This window comes from Rhinolophus sinicus, chromosome 3 (genome assembly GCF_057876585.1).
Source record: "Rhinolophus sinicus isolate RSI-liver-muscle chromosome 3, RSI-T2T, whole genome shotgun sequence".
Taxonomy (NCBI): domain Eukaryota; kingdom Metazoa; phylum Chordata; class Mammalia; order Chiroptera; family Rhinolophidae; genus Rhinolophus; species Rhinolophus sinicus.
The window spans coordinates 119,136,170-119,157,225 of NC_142503.1; the positions used below are offsets into that span (position 1 = coordinate 119,136,170).

A 21,056-nucleotide genomic window follows, 5' to 3' on the forward strand; every position below is an offset into this window, starting at 1 on the left:
AGAACCTCTGGAATGCTCAGAGGATTTATTGAGGAAGTGGGTAAGTAAGTTAATGGTCCCTCCATGTGATGGGATACCATTCACCACCTAAAGAATCTATCACAGAAGAAGGCTTACTGACTAGGTAGTGAAAGCACAGGCTGGAGGCCAACTGCCTGCAATGGAACCCAGTTCTGCCCCTCACTCTCCGTATGACGTTGGCGGGTGGGGGGAGGTTATTTAACCTCTCTGTAATGTAGTTTCCTCAACTATAAAATAGGTATAATAACAATACATACCTCAAAATGCTTATTCGATTTAATGAGTTAACATATAATGAGTTAGTGTATATAAACTATGTATGGCAGTACTTGATACGTAGTAAACAGTGAGTATTAGCTCTAAGTGCTTTACATATATTGACTCTTAATCCTCACTACAACCCTATGAAGTAGGCACGTTACGGTCCCCTTTTTATAGTAAATGATATATAACAGTAATTTCTCTGAATTGATGGGTAGAAATTGGTTTTGTGGAGAGGAATGACATGATCTAATTTGTATTTGAACAGCATCACTGTCTGCTGTGTTGAAATCAGACTGAAGAGGCTGGAAGAGGGTAAAGGGAGAACCAAGAAGACCACTTAGGAAACTATAGAAAGAATCCAGGTGAGATGTAATATTGGCTTGCATCGGGGTGGTAGCAGTGGAGGTACTGAAAACTAATCTGATTTAAGATATCTTTTGAAGATAGAACTCAAAGAATTTGCTGGTGGAATGGATGGGAGGTGTGCAAGAGATGAGTCATAGATGACTGCAAGATTTTGGATCCACTCATCTGGAAAGATGGAACTACCATTTGCCGAACAAGAAAAACTACAGGAGAGTAGAGTTGGAATATATAGTTTGAGATGCCTATTTGTCACTTGAGCTGAGATAATGAGTAGGCAGGCGGAAATACTAATCTGGTGTTCAGGGGAGAGTTCTGGAGATAGGAATATGGGAGCCATCAGTCTACAGGTGATATCAAAAGCCATGTAACTGGATAAGATCATCAGGTGAGTTAGTAGAGATGGAAAGCAGAAGTCCAAGTATTGAACCAAATCTGTAGGGTTTGGGAAGATGAGGAACCAGCTGAGACTGAGGTAGACCAACCCGTGAGGCAGGAGCATGTCAGATCCTGGTAGCCAACTGAAGAAAAGACTTTACGTATTTTATGTGCTTTTAAATTTAATCTTGGAAACACCATTGTCAGTCACTCCTATGTCCATGTCAGTGATGCCACAGGTGAAGGAACTAAGGCTCACAGGGGTTGGGCCCAGGATGCATGGTTTGTAGCAGACATGGATTAGAGAACAAGTCTTCTGACTCCATGTCCAGTGCTCTTTCACTGCACCTCAACTCACTGCACCCCTGGTCCCTCTTGGTCGGAAGAGGGAGACTTGTCCATTTATTTTGTTAAATGGTGGCCCCCATCCCCAAATGGTTTGTTTTAAACTAGTCATTCAACTTATCTGCCTTGGCACAGGTATTAAAGTAAGAGTGCTGTAAAAGAAGACCAAAAAGGAAAGAGGTTATGCAGCTCCATTGTCAATAACTAAAGGATATGATAGAATTTGTGTAAGCTGCTTAGAGATTTCAGTTTGGAGGTGCCTGGCCTCATGATAGTTGATGAGAATAATTATGAGCCTGTGATCAGGGCCACAGAGGATCAGTTGTATAGAGGTGTGTGTGTGTGTGTGTGTGTGTGTGTGTGTGTGTGTGTGAGAGAGAGAGAGAGAGAGAGAGAGAGAGAGAGAGAGAGAGAGAGAGAGGATTAATCTTTTGTCTTTTGAGGTGAGTATTCAGTAGATTATCAGGGTTCCGCCATCCTAGTGGCTAAATGGTTAAAATCACTCCCCAACCTGATCAGCCCCTTTTGGCTTTTAGGACTGACCCTGGGATGCCTGGACCTTGGTCGCCCTTCAAGACTCTCCAGGGCAAACCCTGAGATTAGGCAGATGAGAAGTGACTGGGATGGCCCTACTATGGAGAAAGAGCGCCTTCTTTCTTTGCTTGTAGAGAAAGGAGGATGGTCTTTATAGAGAGGAGGGTGCTATAGCGGAGGCCATTCAGAAATTTTAATATGCTCTATCTACGACATTGTCTTCCATCTGTCAGTGGCTTTATCTTGGAACTGTGAAAACAGAGTTGGACAAAACTGTGAGGAATTCCATGGGGTGGCACTGAAATATCTGTAAGAGGTGTGGTGCTAAAAGGTTAAGAAGAAAATTCAAAATAGGATTGAGTAGCAAATAGATTGTTTGAAACTAACCAAATGGCAAGCTGGGAGAGAAAAAATCGGGTACGGTGTCATCTCAATCTTTGGGAGGTAGGCTGTGAGACAAGGCAACTCAGAAATTGGTCTCAGTGTGTCTGTGGTGTTGCCACAGGGGCCTCTCTGGTTATTAAAAACCTAATCCAGCTGAGATGGCATCTCCAAAATTGCCAGGGGGGGTAAACCCAGGACTATTTAAGATGGCATTGTTTCCTTAGAGGGTAAGCAATTAAAAAAAAATTAAGACTTTATTTTTTAAAATAGTTTTATGTTCAGTTTTAGAACAGAAAAATTGAGGGGTAGGTACAGAGATCTCCATAAACCACCCCCACATCCCCAGACATAAATAGCCTCTCCCATTATCAGCATCCTCCATTAGAATGGTACATTTGTTATAGTTAGCCTGTACTGACACACCACAATCACCCAGAGTTCATAGTTTACATTACAATGTCATTATACATTTGTCCAAACCCATAGAATGTATAACACCAAGTATGAACCGTAATGACTGTGGACTTTGGGTAAGCATTTTTAATCCTGTGAAGATTTATAAATAAATGTAGAAATATTTAAGAGAATCATCAATCTCATAATTTTCTTAATTTGTACACATTTAGTATTTTTGGTATTTGCTATATTTATAGAGTAATGATCATCCTTTTGATACTAATTTAAAATATGTAATTAAGAAATTGATTTGGTTTTGTGATTTTAAATTAAAAGACATTCTAAATTTGCTATCAGCATTGGAATATTGGAGAGTCTCTAAGACTTATCATTTTTTAAAGTTTATTAGAGCAAGAAGAGGTTTTTAGACAATTGACATACAGTAGAAATTAAATATTTTAAATATATATAAACATGGTTTAAAATGTTTGAATGAGTTTCATAAACTAAATTGGTAAATGGAATCAAACATTAATTAAAAGGCCTCTTAAAGGTGATTAACATTTGCTATATTTATAAAGAGTAATCATATCTCTAAATTGAATTTAAAAGTGTAAGGAAGACCTAGGTTTTTAAGTTGGTAACTTTAGCAGATTAAGGATTAAGTTTTAGAAATCAAAGTAGCTCTCTATAATCTTTTCTATGAAAAGAGAGGGTCCTTGGGATTACCAAAAAAGTCCTGTTACTCTATCAAAGAATCCACGGCAGTTCCTTAGTGTCTTGTCCCTTCGTGTGTTCAGTGGCTCCTACTGCCAGGTTGCTTGTCCTTGGAGGACAGCTGACTAAGGCAGGAACCCATGGGGGAAGAGGAGAGCCTTGGTGTCTGGGAGCTGAGGAGGCAGAGGCAGCCCTAGTCTGTGTACACCTAGAGATGGGCGCAAACGGACCGAGAGCTACCAAGAGAGTAGGGGAAGGAAAATGCAAGACTAGACTACAGAGTAAGAGGAACCCTAGAGACCAACAGAGGAATCAAAGATGGCTGAAGCTGTGAGTACACGTACAGAATAGGATTGTTACTCTGCATGAAACCAGTGTGGTTATTGTTTCATTTTATAGATGAGGAAACAGATTCAAGTGGTTAAATGACTTGCCAAGATCTCATGGCTAGCCAGAGGCACAGATAAGACCAGGGATTGAATTCTTAAACAACTCCTAATTCAGGATTCTTTTTAGAGAGTTGTTGTTGTTGTTTTGTTGTTGTTGTTGTTTTGTATCAACTGCAGGGCAAGTGGCTTTACTAGTGAGGATCAAGTCAAATCATAGGTTGGTGGTTCAGGTTTTATGACTTGGCTGAAGGGACACTGACTGACTTCCAAAGCTTTGGATGGAAAAGTGCTTAATTTTTAAATACACTCACTTCCTGGACCAGACTTTTAAGTCTCTCCTGGATTCTGGGCCTGAATCGTGGGCCTTTCGAAGCAACCTTATTCCAAGGGGAATGTCCTCAGCACTGAGGTCTCTTATCCTGGTAGAGGTCTTTGGAGGAACACAACTTTGAGACCCTCTCTGAGGCCCTGTGCAAAATCCCAATGTGGCAGCATCTAGCTGGGGAAGGTCAGCGTGGGAGTAAGAGAAATGGTGGACAGCAATTGTAGTTGAGGGGAGTGGATCTGGTGAGGAATGAGGAGCAAGTCAGTGTGTCCTGGAAAATGGAAGGTTTCTGAGTACGCAAGGGGCTATCGATCTCATTTGAAAAGCTTCCCCTGAAAGTAAAGAAATAAGGAGAGGCACAAAGGAGGTGTCCTTGAATTTCAACTTCCAGCCAGCTCTTACATTAAGGAGCTTTAGAAGCAATTCCCTGAGGTGGGCTGAGGGGGCTCTGAATGAGTGACATCTCTAGGGAAGAAGGGCAGTGATGCCATTGAGGATTGTGTCAAATACAAAGAATCCCTCATTTTGCATGTACTTCCCATGGCCCTGACAACATCTAATATGTTTAATAACATGCTTTACATCAGGGCAGGCTTGTGCAATTATTGTAATAACCTCTTACAATAACCTCTCTAGGAAGACAGAACAGGTAGCAGTATCCCCACTTTATGACTGGGGAATCTAAAGTCCCAAAAGGACAAAAATATGCCTAATATAAAAAACCTAGAAAGTGGCTGGACCTGATTTCCAAGCTCGAATCCACTTTCCCCCTTCTTCTGTTCTTCCTCTGTTCCTTCTTTCTCTGTCTTGTTTTATTTTAAAGGCTTTATTTATTTAATTTTTTTTGTATGGCAATAGTATCCCTATTAAGTGTTATTAAATATATTAAGATAGAATAACACAAATAAAGGTAAACTTTAAAAGTAGAAAAATTGTAATTCTAATCACTTAGAGATTATCTCTAACACCTTGATGTATGTCATTTTAGATTATTTTCTACACACACAATAGCTATAATTATAAATATGGTCTCATACTACTACTAATTCCTATTACATATTTTTCTTTTTGTATTGTTTCAAAGAAGAATAAATAAGCCTTCGGGTTTTTTTAAAAAAATAATTTATTTTTTCAATTACAGTTGACATACAATATTATATTAGTTTCAGGTGTACAACTTAGTGATTAGACATTTATATAACTCGCAAGGCGATCACCCCCATAAATATAGTACCCATCTGACAGCATACATAGTTATTACAATATTATTGACTATATTCCTTATGCTATGCTTTACATCCCCAAGACTATTTTGTAACTGCCAACTTGTGATTCTTAATCCCTTCATCTTTTTTACATATCCTCTCAACGCTGCCCACATCTGGCAACTTTCAAAATATTCTCTGTATCTATGAGTTTGTTTCTATTTTGTTTGTTTGTTTATTTTGTTCTTTAGATTCCACATATAAGTGAAATCATATGGCATTTGTTCTTCTCTTTTTGACTTACTCCATTCAGCATAATACCCTCTGGGTTCATCCATGTTGTTGCAGATGGCAAGCTTTCATGTTTTTTGTGGCTGAGTAATATTCAATTATATATGAACCACCTCTTCTTTATCCATTCATCCATTGATGGACACCCAGGTTGCCTCTATGTCTTGGCCATTGTAAATAATGCTGCAATGAACATATGGATGCACATGTTCCTTTGAAGTAGTGTTTTGGGTTTCTTTGGGTGAATACCCAGATGTGGGATTATTGGGTTCTTCTTTGTAACTTGTTATACCCTTTGTTTTAAAGTCTATTTTGTCTGGTATAAATATTGCTACCCCAGCTTTTTTTTTTTTTTTTTTCGTTTCCATTTTCGTGAAATATCTTTTTCTATTACTTCACTTTAAGCCTGTGTGTCTTTCGATCTGAAGTGAGTCTCTTGTAGGCAGCATATGTAAGAGTCTTATCAGCTACTCTGTGTCTTTCGATTGGAGCATTTAATCCATTTACACTTAAAGTAATTGTTGATAGATATGTAGTTATTGCCTTTTTATTATTCATATTTTTTATCCTTCTTCTTCTTCTTCTTCTTCTTCTTCTTCTTCTTCTTCTTCTTCTTCTTCTTCTTCTTTTTCTTCTTCTTCTCCTCCTCCTCCTCCTCCTCCTCCTCCTCCTCCTCCTCCTCCTCCTCCTCCTCCTCCTCCTCCTCCTCCTCCTCCTCCTCCTCCTTCTTCTCCTTCTCCTTCCCCTTTAACATTTCTTGTAATACTGGTTTGATAGTGATGAACTCCTTTAGCTTTTTCTTGTTTGGGAAGCCATTTATCTTCAATTCTACATGATAGCTTTGCTGGGTAGAGTAATCTTGGGTATAGATCCTTGCCTTTCATCACTTTGAATATTTAGTTTCAATCCCTTCTGGCCTACCATGTTTCTATTGAGAGATCAGCTGACAGTGTTATAGGAGCTCCCTTGTAGGTAACTAACTGCTTTTCTCTTGCTAGTTTTAAGAGTCTCTCTTTGTCTTTAATCTTTGGCATTTTAATTATGCTGTGTCTTGGTGTGGGCCTCTTTCAGTTTATCTTGTTTAGGGCTATCTGTGCTTCTGGGCTTGTATGTCTATTTTGTTTACCAGGTTAGGGAAGTTTTCCATCATTATTTCTTTGAAGAGGTTTTCAATTCCTTGTTCTGTCTCTTTTCCTTCTGGTACACCTCTGATACAAATGTTGGTATTCCTGATGTTGTCCCAGAGGCCCCTTAAACTGTCCTCACTTGTTTGGATTCTTTTTTCTTTTTGCTGTTCTGATTGGGTGTTTTCTGCTACCTTATCTTCTAAATCACTAATTTGATCATTTGCTTCATCTAACCTATTGTTGATTCCCTTTAATGTATTCTTTATTTTATTTATTGTATTTGTCATTTCTGACTTTTTTTTGTTTCCTATGTCTTTGTTGAAGTTCTCACCGAGATCATTGACCATCCTTATAACCAGTGTTTTGAACTCTGTATCTGGTAGATTGCTTGTGACCCTTTTGTTTAGTTCTTTTTCTGGAGCTTTGTTCTATTCTTTCATTTGGGGACATGTTTCTTTGTCTCCCCATTTTGGCTGCCTCCCTGTGTTTGTTTGTATGTATTAGATACGGTTGCTATGTCTCCCAGCTTAGTAGAGTGGCCTTATGCAGTAGGTGTGCTGTGGGGCCCAGTGGTGCAATCTTCCTGGTCACCTGAGCCAGCTGCTTCATGTGTGTCCCTTGTGTGGGTTGTGTGTGCCCTGCTGTTGTAGTTGAGCCTTTGTTGCTGTTGGCACATTAATGAAAGGGATTGACCTTCAGCCTGATGCATTGTGAGGATTGGCTGTGCCTACATTGGAGGAGTTGTGGTGCAGGGTCTGACCCTATAGAGCAGGATTCGCTTTAGCAGGGATCTCGTGCCTGCCCAGCCTGCCCTTCGTGTGTGTTGTCCTCAGAGGTATCTGGGTGGTGCTCTGGCATGGTCTGAAGTTCATTATGAGGCATGCCGGCCCTGGGGCCACCTGGGAGGGACCCTGCCACAGGTCAAGTTCAGCTGCAGCCTGTGCTCTGCCTGGGGCCACCTGGCATGAGTGCAAAGCAATCTGCAGATGGTTTCTACCTGTGCTGGGTTTGGTGGTACCTCATGATGCCAAGCCACAAACCGAGGCCAGCGATGGCTAGTGCCTGGCTTAGGGCTGCTCAGGTAAGGGTGTGGGACATGCTGAAGCCAGATGCTGCTCGTTTGGGTTTTGTGAACCTTTGAGGTATATTAGGAAAGTCTGCAGCATGATCCAAGACAGGTTGTTTATATGCAAAAGCCACTGGAAGTGGATTGGGACCTGCATGTTAGGTGGGGAGGGGTCTCAGGGAATCACCATGGCAGGGCAAATGGTGCTAACCAGGTTGGTGGAGACTCCGATATGGCTCCTGCCTGTGTCTGCACATTGGGAGAAGGGAGGGCTTAACAAAGGCAGTATGACATCTGGCCAGCATGTCTGTCTGGGAGATGGCTTACCCTGAAGGCAGACAATTCAGCCCTTACCCTGAAGGCAGACAATTCAGTTCCTCCCGTATGTCCTTGGCTCCTTTTGAGCTGCTTCCCCAGTGCTGGCGCTCAGAACAATTGAGTGCATCAGAGAGTATGTCTGTGTGCATGCCCTTTAAGAGGATTGCCTGGGACTGCAGCCACCCTCCATCTCACTCAGCCACAATCTCTGCTGGTTTTCACTGCTAGAAGTTATGGGGACTTCTCTCCCTGGCACTGGTACCCTGGACTGGGGAGGCCGGGGTGGGGCTGGGACCCCTTGCTCCTCAGAGGGGACTTCTGCAGCAAAGATAGCCAACCCAATTTTTAACCATCACATGTGGGTGTGGGATCAGCCGATTCAGTGTCTCACCCCTCCTACCCGTCTCGAGGTGGCTTCTTCTGTATTTCCTCAGTTATAGTTCTTCTGTTCAGCTAGAGTTCAGGTGGTTCTCAATGATGGTTGTCTGTAGTTTAGTTGTAATTTGAAGTGGTCATGAGAGGATGGAAGCACAATGTTTTCCTACTCTGCCATCTTGAAGGGAGTCTTTCATTGTTTTTCTTTTTTTTAAGCAAAGTAATGTATGTACATAGTTGAAAAAGTCAAAATAGTACTAGTAGTTTTACATTAAGAAATATTTGCAGCTGTGTCAACCCTGCCCGACACTTGATTTCACCCCAGAAGTAACTACTTCTAAATCTTGAAACTATCTAAATAATATACTTATATTGGTATTGGCTACTTTTCAGGTTTGGATATTATGCATTGACTTCCTACTGTGTAAGAGGAGGGTTTAGTTTCTCGCATCTATGTCCCCAATTTTTCTCAGTCTTCCATTTCTCCCTTTCTTTAAATATGGTTATAATAGTGTTGTTGCGATGTGGATTAAATAAATATTCAGTAACCTAACCCCATTTCTATGAATACGTAAATATCATTAAAGCTGAGTCATGCAGAGTACTAGAATTATTCTTTTTTCTCATCTAACTCTTTACCTCTGGAGTTAATATTTGATTTATTTTTGTTTTAATTTGCCTAATTGCTTGGTTTTCTATAAAGACGTCTCTGACAGAACAGTAAATCACATCTTGATCTATGGCAAATATTATTTTTATGTTTTTCTCAACATAGAGAGCCCTCCCAGAGGCTTCTGTCTCTCTTCCCCTACCAGGCCTAGTTGCTGTCCCAGGCTGCTACGTGTTTCCTTTATCCTCATCTCTATACCTCCCTCCTGAGTTGGAGTCCCTGAGTTCTGGCTCCCATGTCTTCTTATGTCTTGGTTTACTCTCTCAGTTTTGTTGTATATATCATTTAGTAGTGGCCTGAGTATGCCTATGTGCTTTTCCCCCCCTACTACATATAAATCACAACCTGTTAATGGGTGAGGAAATAAGTGTTGGTTTTTGTTGATAGATCAACACAAACTAAGAAAAGTAATTCATCCCATGTGGGGCCTAACAGACAATTCCCATTTTGCTTTGTAAACCCAGAATTATGGTCAGTTTTGTTTCCTTTCTAGATTCAGTATGTATTTTACACTAAAAAACATCATCTCATTTTCATTGACCTTAATCACAGGGTAATGGAAAAAAAGGAAAAAAAAAGAACTTTATCTTAAAATCCAAGTATGACTATTGAAGAAAACAGTAACATAAAGCTTGCTCCATTTAAAGAAAAGGAGAACTTGCACTGGAGTCTTCATCCCACTCACAGGTGTGCCCTGGAGACTCCAACAGCTGATGTGCAAACTGTCACATGTACCTGGCCCAGCCTGGCTCGCTCTTAGACCTCTGCCCTGCACGTGGCCTGTGGGCTGTCAGATGTGGCTTTGTGCTTCATTTGTCACAGTTTCATTAGAAGTGAGACAAAGTACAGACTTGGACAGGTGCTGGGAACTTTTGAAATCATTTCCCAGAAGGCAGTGATTCATTGGTTTCACCGGAAACCCCTTTGTTTTCTCTCTGACCTTCCTTCAACTTCCTGCTCCACCCAACTGTGTGTGAGTTTTCATATTCCTCACCAACAAACAGCAGCTTACCTCTATCTTTAGTGGTGATTGGAGATGGTTCTAGGCGGAAGATGGGAATGTGTCTTCCGATAATGATGCCCAGGAGGGCAGCAGGTCTTTTCTCAATGCCTGGGCATCTCCCTGCTGAGGCGTGGGTCAATTTCCCATTCCATAACTCCTGGAGAATCCTTTTTCCAAAGTCCCTAATCAGAATGGATTGTTACATTGTAAAAGAGGTAGACATACTCTCTCAGCCCTTGCTCTAATCGGGCACTGCTTTTGCACAATTCCTTTTTCTAAGAAATAAACACAACTGTTCATTTAGTAACAAGTGTTCAATTGCTTTGGATCTATATGAGCTAAATCAAAGAGGATGTTTGTGGTTGTTGACCTACAATAGTTTATATGTTGAAGGTCTTTAATGGATAAATGTTGAAATGAATCATACAATTCAGATTCCTACACGTCTAGAGTTAGAAGAGACCTTAAAGAACATCCAGTTTTGCCTTTTCATTTTACAGGTGAATTCTGAGGCCCAAATTACTTTTTTATGGTCTCCCAGCAAGGTCCTGGCCTCAGTGGTTCTGGCCCTTCAAAGACTGTCTGTATATTCATACCTGCGTCACACTGCTCTCCAGTCCCCACTTCCATCTGAACCTCTTCTTCAATCTCTGTTTCTCAGGGTGGAGCTGTCAGGCTGGCGGAAACCCCTCTGCAGGGTCTCACCCTTCCTTTGTCACTGGTCCTTCTGTGACTCAAGGCTTCTCTCCAAATTGCAGGCAAATTCAGACTGTTGGCTTTGATTTCCTTTGACTGAGAACCCATGACTTCCAATGAACAGGTGTGTTTTAAAGTAATTCTTCAAAAATTTAATAGCAAAATACTCACTAAAGAAAATTTAAAGAGGACACAAACAAGTGGTTTTAAACTTTTTTAGTGTGATTTCTTTGGACATTTCCTCACTTCTAATAACTAGGTTGTTTGTTTGATTGATTATAATCGTCACCATACTCATTCAGTGTTGTTTCCTGCTATTTGCATTTGTGCCCTTTTAGTGTCACTGTGTGACAGAAGGACAGGGAACAAACACTGATCTGCTTTTTTTTAAAGAAACCTTTTATTAGACAACTGTCACATATTTAGAAAAATAGGGTCCTCTACTTTTCAGTAGGGTAAACAACATGTGCGTGTCCAAGGGTAGTTTGGGAGACAGAAGACATGCTTCACACATTCCCTGCATCTTTCCATCTTTCGCTGCCCCACGTAGGGGAGATGGAGTTACTTTCTGTGTCACTGTCAATGGGGCACTGTGCTTCCTGATAGTCCATGAGCCATAATATTTCCTCTGCCACCACATCCACATTCAATCCTGTCTTCTATTCTCCATGGTGGTAACAGCTTGGCCCCAAATACCAAGTTGACCTGAAGGCCATCTCTGATCTCTTATTTACTGTGAATGAGTCTGTTGTAAAACTAACTAGCCATGAAGCCTGCAAGCAGGAACCAAGTCTTCCTATAAGTCTTTGGTGTGTCTCTGTATCCCCAGAATGGTGCCCAGCATAGAGAAGCCATCTAATATGTGTATGGCGAGTGAATGAATTAATGAACAAACAAAAGAAAAACTAACTGTGGTTGCAGAGTAGACTTCCTTTTTAGCAATTTCAAAAGCAAAATCACAACTGTGATGGGGACATTCTCTTCAGAGCATTTTCTACCAGGGAAGAAACAAACAATAGGAAATGGAGAGTCAGGGTGGCCTGAGAGTTACCTTGGGCAAGAATGAGCTCCCTGGTTTCTCAGGTCTCTTTCTCCTTACCCTGCATAGCCAAGAGTCCCTGGATATTGAAAATCCTTTTTATCATTTAAGAATCTTAAATGGCTGATTTTTCTTTGTGACTTTCCTAATTTTGAGGCAAAAAAGTTTTATTTCACAAGATAGGAGCAGTAAGCTCCACTCTAAGGGAAAGCCCAAATCTTCATAAACTTTCCTTACTATCTCAGTGTCTTAGTCCCCTGGTTTGAGATGTAAAATTGCTTCTAGGTAGAAGACTACTTAGCAGTAAAAAAGAGTAAATGGTTGATAGATACAACAAAGTGACTGAATCTCAAAATAATTATGCTGAGTAAAAGAAATCAGAACAAACAAGAGTATGTACTATATGATTCCACTTACATAAAATTCTAGACAATGCAAACCAATCTGTAGTGATAGAAAGGATATCAGTGGTTGCCTGTTAGGTGGGGTAGGAAGAGGTGGAGGTAGGGATTACAAAAAGGCACCAGGAATTTTGGATTGTGATGGTACGCTCATTATTGTGATGGTGGTAATTGTTTCACAGGTGTATATGCATATCAAGCTTGTCAAATTGTACATCATAAATATGAAATGTATTGGGTATCAATTATACATCAATAAAGCTGTTTTAGAAATGGCTTCTAGAAAATGGAATCCTATCCCCCCACATCCTATAGGTCCTACCTCATTTTCTAGCTTCCCCCACTAAAGGATGACCACACTCAGTTTTGTTCCTAAAGGGCAGTTGGTCCTTTGTTATGGCAGTCACTGAGGTTTCTTTGCCTTCTCTGGAAGTAAAGAAAGTATTTCAACTGGGCCATTTTCTCCTGATTAATTCCCAGACCCTCCTGAGTGCTATAGACAAGCTCACCCTCTTTTCCTTTCCATAGCCATTTAGGGAATGCCCCCCTCATCGTTCCAGTGGCAGGTTTTTCGAATAGACAGCAGCCGATTGGGTAGCCAGCACTGCATGGGCTAGGCTGGACCATGACTCCCTGATCCCAATGATAATGCCTCTTAGACTTTTGATGTATTTTCAGGATGCTTTTCAAATTATCCACTGTTTCCACATAGGAAGGCTAAAGGCAGTGACTTACCAGTGTTTGCCTATTCCTTTCTCCTACATTTCTTTGCTCTCCAAGGTGCTTTCTCTAAAGTTAGATAGCTCTAGATGAGCAGTAAGAAATGTAGACAAATCCCTTCCTCAGGAGGTAACATTATTGTAATTTTGGAAATATTTCTAGAACCTAAGGGAGAATCAGGGATGCGTCCCTGGAATATACAGATGTGGGACATGTTTGACTCACTGAGATGTTGCCTCTTCTCCCATCTTGCAGAAACAACAGATCCAGGCTGTAAGTGTTTAAGTAAATAGCAAAGGGCTTAAGTTAGAGCAGGGCTACTCACACCTCTACTGGTCCGGGAACAAGGGAAGAAATTGAGAGCAAGTGATTAGAAACTTTTCTAGCAATACACTAGAATAATTTTATGATTGTTGAATCTGATAGCAAAAAAGATGAGCTCATAATTTATATACATTTTACTTAAAATTATTTTTAGTAACTCATTTTTATTTTCAAAAGTTTAGGTTCACAGTGGATTGGAAAATATAAAACATAAACTGGCTCTTCACCACATATTATTTGGAAAGCACTGAACTAGCTCCATGGCCTCTGAGGGCTGTTCTGGCCACCTTCCTTCCAACAGAGAGGGTGGATGACCTGTAAAGAAATGGAGACAGTACCAGGGAGGGGGGGAGGGCAACCCCCCGCCATCTCCTTGTCTCCAATTCCTTTTCCTTCTTGACCAAAGAACACACACATCCCTAGAGAAGCACTGTACCAGAGTAACCACAGTTGAGACAAAATTGGGGGACTGCAATTAGAGGAGGGGGCTGGACATGGCAGGAGAAACTTGTGGTTATCACTTAGGACTCCTGTCATAGGCCACCGTCCTCCTCAATGGACCTTTGGACCCGTGAATGAAGCCACTGAGAAATGAGGATTTAAAGGGAATCATAGCTCCCACTTTGCCAGTCTGGAATGGAGCTGGAATTGTGAATCCCACGTAAGTGAGTTACATACATTTAAGATACTCATATAACCAAGAGAAGGAGGAGAGAGGCTGGCAATCATTGCCCTATAATACATGACAACACACTGACAGATTCCTTTGGAGTCACTCAGTGGAGGAATTGTCCCTTCAGAAAGCATAGAGGGAATAGTACTTTGGAAAGATAAGTTTCATTAAAAAGAGGTGGGATCTGAAAAGTGCTGAGCAGAAGATGGCCTCATTATCTATTTAAAATCAGGAGATCCAAGTAGCTGAGAGGCATCAGGAAAGGCCTATGACTGAAGCCTTTACCATCTTATCTTAGAGCTGCCTCTGCTCGTTTTGTCGTAAGTCATGCTGTAAGGCGATATTCAGTTTCCCAGGGGAGGTGGAGGAGCCTGCTGCCCTGGTTGCCTGTAAAGCAGTCAGCTGACAACCCCATTGCCATCCCATATTCTGGAGAGGTGAGAGGACAGAGATAACACCTTCATCTTACTGTCTTTCCTCCATGACACAGGGTGCCCTGGTCACTGTTGTTGACTGAGAGGAGAGGATCAGGTTAGGTGGGTTCAGGCTCTTTAATATGAAAAAAGCTGTTGTGTCTTAGCTTTGGGGAAAAAAGGAAACACCCAGCCCTCTTGCTTTTTTGTTAAATTAGAGGGTGTTTTTTTGCCTTGTAAATTCTCCTGGAATATATCCTGGCTTTGATTTGGTGCTGACGTGCGCATGTCTGAGTGTGTCTGCTGTGTGGCATTATTTCTGGTCTGAAGTGTTTGAGGTTAGGGTTGAGATTAGACCTTGGGTCTGCGGTTGGTTGGTGCTGCACCAGGAGAAGTGGTAGGCTATAGGAAGGCAGACGTAGGATTGAGAACTCAGCTACCTTTCCTGTTGAGCTAAACCCAAGTGAGTGACAATGTAGTCATAGTTCCTACTTTGGGGGATACTTTGCAATGTCTGGACCCTACTGTGAATTTTAAAGAGATTAACAATGGAGGACAAGAGGAACACAAAAGCCCTTCCCAGCTAACACTTTAGAAAGTTACAAACTAAGCTGGCACTTTCGGGTTGGCCTTTTGCATTAAAAATGATCCCACACAGTTGTGATGACAGATGGTTTATGACAACTCACCCTGGTTTGGAAAATCTCCAAGCTGATGTTCTCTTATTTCAGCAGAGAGAACCATGCTTGAAGATTAACTGACCTACCCTGACCAGGGAGACCAGGCTGTGGTTCTAGATCTTTACCTCTCCCAGTTTCCCACCCGGAAATACTCAGGGACAACCTAAAATAAAATTCCACCCACAGTTACTACCCCTACCCCCAACACACACACCCCAATTTACAATCTGGTTGGCTCACAAGACAGGCCCAGTATGAAACAATGTGAGTAAACACTAGATTGTGGCAAAGATGACAAGTAATATAGGTGTTCCAGAAAGAGGGATTGATGGGGGTCCAAGGAATCAGGGAAGTCTCCTGGCAAGGGGCTTGGCCTGGCACTGACCCCTTCCCTCCTTAGGAATCAGGTCAGGTTTGAGTCCTGGATTTACCAGGATTTATACTGGGCAAGTATAAGATCTCTGCGCCTCCAATATCCTCATCTGCAAGATGGGGAAAATAACAACCACGTCTGGGTATTTATGAGCATTAAAACCTAGCTGAGTAGATGCTTAGTAAATTCGATCCCTTCCTTCATTTCCATGGCTGCAAGGAGTTCCTTCTGGGATGAATGCTCCCCCAAATTGGGGAATGGCTCCCCAATTTGGACACAGCTTGGATTTGCGAAGCTGCTATTTCTTCCTGTGAGAAGGCAGTGCTATAAACAAACCATGACTCAGTAGCTGCTTTTCCTAACTATGCACCCAGTTTCCCCAACTGGGCTAAGTTATCGCTCTCTCTTAAACTAGAAACCCCAAGGCTTGGACCAAGAGAGATACTTTGCCCAAGTACTCGCTTGGCTAAAAACTCCAGAGTTCTCAGTATTAATGCTGATATCAAGTTCTAGAGCAGTTTAGCTTTTCTTCCCAGCCTCTCCTACTTTGTAAACATGTCCCAATTTTGCTATACACAAAATTGGAAATTATAAAATCATAGCTTTGCACTCGAGTGCAGTTCACTCTGGAAAAACAGGCCTATGAATATGATACCTTTTAACAATTTTTAATCACTAGGGAATTGGTCAAGGGTAGAAAGCAAGTACAGCATAACGGATAAGAGCTTGGACTCTGAATCTGAACTACCTGGACTTGCTTCATGGCTCTGCCACTTACTAGCTTCGTGACTTTGGGTAAATTACTTAAACTCTTGGTGCCTCAGTTTACTCATCTGTTAAATGGGAAAATAATTGTACACATTTCCTAGGGTTGCTGTGATGAGTAAATGAATTAAAATATATTTAAAGCACTTAGAGCAATAAGTGGCTGGTCTAAGTAGTAAATATATGTTGGCCATGATTAATATTATTATGTTCTAGGTGAAATGGGGAGAGGGAAGGTTTCAGACCTTGAGGGCTGCTGTGCCCTAAAGAAGAGGGCACCAAGAAAGCCAGCACTTGCTTGGGGTTTGGTGACAGTGGGAGGCATAGAAAAGAATATTCTTTGGAAGGTATGAGCCCAAGTGCCTAATCTTAATGAGACGGCCCAGTTTCAACCACTGACGTTGAAATTGCCATCAGAGAGACCCTTTAAAGTTTGACAGTCTCTGTTCTAGATTCTGGGATTTCTGGATACAGACTCTCTGTTCCAAGCGAGCCAGTTCCAAGATTTATTTCAGTGAGGATGACATGCTAACACAGGCTGAGTCAATAACAGGCCCTTTGTTGTTCTGTCTCCTGGACCTCTGGGTGCCACTGTACGGACACGTCCAGCTTGGCAGGCAGCTGGCATCTTAAGGATCCAGGTTGTTATCAGATGGACACTCACTAAACAGAGTCCCTCCCTGCCTGGTAGTGTGTGCTGCAGCGCACGTAGGCATGCATACCTCATATCTCTGCCTGGGGAATTACATCCCAACTACCCTGCCCCATTCCAAGGCAGCCAGAGCCAGCTGGGACAAAGCTCCTGGGGAGGGAGCCAGGTATTTCTCCTCCTTCCATGCTTTTTTATTCCATAGGCATTTTCTTCTAAGTTTGGGCTATCACTGCAATGTCTAGCATAGGAAAACAGACCCAAACAGCAAGAACTAAGCTGCGTCTGCTCCTGGAGCTGCCTTTTGCTTTCTGAAATAAAGCCAAAAGTCCCAGCCTCTGCCCTCCAGGACACAAAACTTAGAAGCAGTGTGTCCTTTCCCCAGTTGCTGCCTGCCTCGTGAGTGTATTGAATATACCTACACGTTCGTGGTGCAGCCTTGTCCGATGTTCAGATCTGTATTTAAATACTAGTGTGGGATTTGGAGTCCAAGTATGTAAAGTACACGCCTGGGCATAGTCTCTTGGCCAGGCCCCAGGGTTTGCAGCCCACCCAACGGGTCCCCAAAGTTGGCCTTTTGCATTAAAAGTGATCCCACGCAGTTCTGATGACAGATGGTTTATGATAACTCACTCTGGTTTGGGAAATCTCCAAGCTAATGTTCTCTTATTTCAGCAGAGAGAACCATGTTTGAATAGTAACAGTTGGTGCTGCTTCTTGAACACATGCTGTGCCCCAGGTAGCAGCTAAGGGTGCTTTACATGGTGATTTTCCCAATCACCCCTCCCCAGCATTCCAGTGGAGGTCATGGGATCAGCTCTGCTTACACATGAGGATGGAGAGGAGGTGACATTACGTAACTTACTCAAGGCCACGCAGGTAGGTGGTGGTAATGCCAGCATTTGAACCAGATGGTCTGACCCAGGGCACGTTCCTACCCACGACAGCGTCCACTGCTGTGGTGTCTCTTCAAGGATTCGACTGATGCCTGACAATGATTATCCCCTTTGTTACCGGCAGTCTTGTCAGCCTGCAGGGCACAGAAGCTTCTACCTGGCTGACACTTTTGGCTAATTTGCTACATCCTTAATGTTAGAGAGAATAATGCAACAATTGAGTTATTTCCTCATTGATTTCTACTATTTTGATTCAACAAATATTTACTGAGCATTTCCTTTGTGCCAGGCATTATGCTAGACCTAACAAAGAGGGCCACCACAGGGTACTTGCTTTCAAAGGACTTACACGCTAGAAAGAGAAATAATCTTCCCATATTCCCCAAGTGACCCACAGGGTCTTCTGAGATGGGAACTGCCTTCCTCTTCAGTCTCATCCCCTGTCTTTGTGTCCTTTTGTTTGTTGAGTTTTCTCCCACCTCAGAGCCTTTGCACCTTCTGTTCCACCCTTTTGCCTGGTTAATTTCTCCTCATCCTTCAGGTGTCATCTGAAATCGCTCTTCTTTACGGAATGCTCTCTCAATCCCATAGATTAGGTCAGGTTCCCCCTGCATCTCTTCATAGCTCCTTCTGCTTTTAATTTTTGTAATTATCTGATTAATCCACCAGCTCCTTAAGGGCATCAATAATACTTTTGTTGTTCCCTACTATACTCCCAGCACACAATAGGTGCTCGCTAAATATTCTGAAGTGAATGAAAATTATAAATTATTTGTTAAAGCAAAAGCTGGGGTATGTTAGTCCCTAGCCTTCCAAGAAGCAGACATCAGGACACGATTAAACATGCCAGGATTTTCTTAGGGGGAAGATGTGGAAAAAAAAAAAAGAGAGAGGGAGCTGAAGGAAACTGGGAGGGTCATCAGACTATGACGCAAGTCTGATTCTAGAGTGAAGAAGGGACGAAAGGAAGGTGAAGAGGACCATACTATGCATTCTGCTGTAGCTCGGGGAAAGTTCAGCGAGGCCATCAGGGATATGACCAGCCAAAGCTGAAGGTCAGAGGAGTGCCCTTTCTCCCAGCAACAGCATGCTTCAGTCTCCGTGCTGCACTCATTCATTGGCTGGGAGCACTGAGGGAGGCGTGGTTTGGCAGCTACAAGGTGGACTCCAGAGGCAGCAGCCCGACTGGGGGCTTGTCAATTTCTTGCCTCCCTGGAGGTGGAGCCGGGGAGGCTCCTTCTCCTGGCTGCCGTGTGGCCTTTCAGAGGCAAGTGGAGATGATGTCTAGTTAATAGGGAGGAGAAAAATTACTAAAGCTATGTCTTCCACAAAAGGTGGGGAATATTTTTTTTTAATTAAAATTTATTGAGGTGAAATGGTCAACAAAACTACATAGGCTTCAAGTGTACAATTTTATAATACTTCATCTATATATTGCATTGTGTGTCAGTTCTCCTTCCATCACCATATATTTGACCCCTTTACCCTCTTCTACCACCCCCTCCCTCCTTACCTGCTGGTAACCACTAAACTGTTGTCTGAGTTTATGAGTTTTTGTTCCTTTATTTGTTTATCTTATTCCTTTGTTGCTTTCAGTTTTATATCTCACATACGAGTGAAGTCATATGGTTCTCAACTTTTTCTGTTTGATTTATTTCACTTAGCATGATAATCTCAAGATCCATCCATGTTGTCACAAATGGCACTATTTAATCTTTCCTTATGGCAGAGTAGTATTCCATTGTGTATATATACGACATATTGTTTATCCAATCATCTATCGAAGGACACGTTGGTTGTTTCCATGTCTTGGCCACCGTAAATAAAGCTGCAGTGAACACTGGAGCACATATGTCTTTATGGATAAATGTTTTCAGATTTTTTGGGTAGACACCTAGGAGAGGGATTGCTGGGTCATATGGTAATTCTATTATTAATTTTTTGAGGAACCTCCATACTGTTTTCCATAACGGCTGTACCAATTTACATTCCCACCAACAGTGTAGGAGGGTGCAGAAGGTGGGAAATCAATCTTAATCTTGAGGCTCAGCAAGCATTTACTGAACACTTACTGTTTCTTTGACACCATGGCGGACACTATAGGGTTGACATGATCTTTCCTTAAAAAGTTTCTCAGCTAGTTAAGAGACCAAGTAAAGTCACATGCATACTCCAGAGCCGCAGTTTTCTTATTTCTAAAATGAAGCAACTCCACCTACCATGTGTGATGTGTGCCAATTAGATTCAGTGGCTTCCATGAATAGGGTAGATGCTCAACAAATAAGATTTGAATACGAGTTTAAAATAGTGACTTGCTGTCTTCCCCACTTTTTCAGCTTTTCTAGTCAGTTCAACAGGGCTGATAGTTTTTTATGTTTTCGAAGAAATTTTTGGCGTGGGATGTGTACTTTCCTTGCAGTTATTCTCGTCAACAGTCCCCTGAGGCTTTTTCTTTAAGAGTATTTCAAATAAAAGAACCGCAATTTAAATATGTGATCTGCACCAAGGGAAGATTTAGTATTGAGTTACCACATTTAAGGAAATCTCTGGGGAAAGGCTCTGTGGTGTGTACTTGGCCCAGTGAGCTCATTGCAGGGTTCGTTTCTTAACTCTTAACCCCAAGGCAGTGTTCAGTTGGTTTTCTGTTATAGCACAGGCTTTGGGAAATTGCTTTGTAAGAGTTCTTTCCATAGATGAAGGTTGTGGATCCCTGAGAGTACTAGGGATCTGAGGTGGGATAGACCTCCTCCCATGTCCTCACTGCCAAAGTAATGGGGTGATCTGCCCTTGTCTCTCCCCCTTTTATTATATCTTACTCTTTCAATACATTTCCCCCATTAAATGCTGCCCCTGAAGTTAACCTTATCCTGTTGAGTTGGCCTGTTCTTTCTAGAAATTGGTTTTCATTCAGCAACTATTTCCTGAGCAATAACTGATAAATGCAGATATTGTGCCCCCGTATACTAATATATAGAATGAGGGGAGCGGATTGGCTAATGCATAAAGTGTGTACATGAAGTGTAAATTAGATACATCAAAGAATCATGGGAATGAAGAGGAAAGAGGTTTTCCAGATGAGGAGGCAGGATTTGACCGAGGAGTCAATGTGAACCATCAGAGAAAGAGATTCCATACTGAGGAATTTACCATGAGGAATAGCAGATTGTGTTTGCCATGCTTTGGGGACACAAGTAGTTTGTCATAGCTGGATGATAGGGAGGGATCCAGGGACAGATGAGGGAAGGAAAGTAGGGTG

At 42.0% G+C, this 21,056-nt stretch overlaps 1 long non-coding RNA gene across 1 annotated transcript in view; it reads left to right on the forward strand.

The window, feature by feature from the left end:
* The first annotated feature begins 546 nt into the window (after positions 1-546).
* Positions 547-21,056, forward strand: part of LOC148758560 (uncharacterized) — a 95,660-nt gene continuing 75,150 nt past the window's right edge. The window contains exon 1 of the long non-coding RNA XR_016020558.1: positions 547-647. This is a non-coding gene — a long non-coding RNA (uncharacterized LOC148758560). The remainder of the gene's footprint in view (positions 648-21,056) is intronic.